This window comes from Propithecus coquereli, unplaced genomic scaffold (assembly GCF_000956105.1).
Source record: "Propithecus coquereli isolate 6110/MARCELLA unplaced genomic scaffold, Pcoq_1.0 Scaffold10, whole genome shotgun sequence".
NCBI classification, from domain to species: Eukaryota; Metazoa; Chordata; class Mammalia; order Primates; family Indriidae; genus Propithecus; species Propithecus coquereli.
In genome coordinates, this window is record NW_012133858.1 from 9,124,665 (window position 1) to 9,126,426 (window position 1,762).

The 1,762-nt window shown below is 36.2% G+C and overlaps 1 protein-coding gene across 1 annotated transcript in view; it reads left to right on the forward strand.

Annotated features, from left to right (window-relative positions):
* The window catches only part of ACAP2 (ArfGAP with coiled-coil, ankyrin repeat and PH domains 2), a 161,126-nt gene that overhangs the window by 86,198 nt on the left and 73,166 nt on the right, over nt 1–1,762 (forward strand). The window lies entirely within an intron of this gene.

The window sequence follows — 1,762 nt, forward strand, 5'->3', positions numbered from 1 at the left end:
AAAAAAAAAAAAAAAAAAAAAAAAAGAATTGTGTCTTACAAAAACACAGTGTTAGGGAAGATATTACACACTGAGTGTGTACAACCCTTCCTAATATTTAAAAAAAATATTTTGATGAGAAACTTGAGCTTGCTTACATGAGCGTAACTTAAAAAAAAATAAAGGTTTTATGCATGAAACAGCTTCAAGCAATTCCTGCTCAGGATTTAAAATTGATGTTTTCAAATTCTTGGTCATTGTCATTGGTAAGAAACTTTGCCTACAGAGGCATATTAGTGAAAGGCAGAGGAATATTTATTGCCCTCTTCCTTTGGCTCTCAGGAGCTCCTTTCTCACTGTAATTAGAATTTAAATAATTCCATCTCTTCAAATTGTATTTCAAAGGGGCAATCATTCATTAATGGAACTGTTCTTTTTCTCTCATTGACACAAATAACGATTAAATTTTCTGGGATAAATTGAACGTATTTTGAATAAAATAATGGTGAAGCTTTTCTGCAGTTTTACATAGAAGTTGCTCGACCTCCTCCCTTTTCCCTTTTCCTCCACTTTGAATGATTCTCCTTTTGAATTCAGGTGCCATACACATACACGCAGAGATTGTATGTGCGTGTATACACACATACACATGTACACATGAAATGCGTAAATGCATTAAGATTCAACTATGTTGTTGCATGTATTAATAGTTGTTCCTTTTTATTGCTGAGTAGTATTGTATGAATGTACCATAGTTTGTTTCTCCATTCATTAATTGAAGGACATTTGAGTTGTTTTCATTTTTTGGTAATTAGAAATGAACCTGCTGTGGATATTTGCATACAGGTTTTTGTGTGAACCTAAGTTTTGATTTCTTTTGGGCAAATACCTAGGAATGGGATTGCTAGGTTTTATGTAAGTTTAGCTTTAACTTTATATGATACGGGAAGTTTTAAAGTATAGATTCTACTTCCTTAATTCTGTTCAGGTTATCAGTTTCATCTTGAGTGAGCTTTGGTAGTTTTTGTCTGTCAAAGAATGTGTCCATTTCATTTATTGAATTTATAGGCCTACAATTGTTCCCTAGCTCTGTAGACTGTCTTTCTAATATATTTACAATCTGTGATGAAGATACCTCTCTCCTTCTTTTTTTTTTTCTTTTGAGACAGAGTCTCACTCTCTTGCCTGGGCTAGAGTGCCATGGTGTCATCCTAGCTCACAGCAACCTCAAACTCCTGGGCTCAAGCGATCCTCCTGCCTCAGCCTCCCAGGTAGCTGGGACTACAGGCATGCACCACCATGCTTGGCTGATTTTTTCTATTTTTAGTTGTTTGGCCAATTTCTTTCTATTTTTAGCAGAGATGGGGTCTCGCTCTTGCTCAGGCTGGTCTTGAACTCCTGAGCTCAAATGTTCCTCTCGCCTCTGCCTCCCAGAGTGCTAGGATTACAGGTGTGAACCACTGCGCCCGGCCCCCTCTCTCCTTCTTGATAGTTGAAATTTGTGCTTTCTTTCTGATCACTTTTACTGGAGGTTTATCATTTCATCATCTTTTCAACCAGCTTTTGGGCTCACTGATTTTTTTTCTCTGTTGATTTTCTGTTTTCCGTCTAGTTGACTTTTACTCTGATCTTCATTATTTCCTTTCTTCTGCTTAGTTTGGGTGTAATACGTTGAGTTTAACATAATATAGAAAAAATTCCTTCTGTGGAAATAAACTGAAAAATTTTGAAACCCTAGACTAAATCCAGATTCCAGATTGTGTGTGTGTGTCTTAATTGAGAG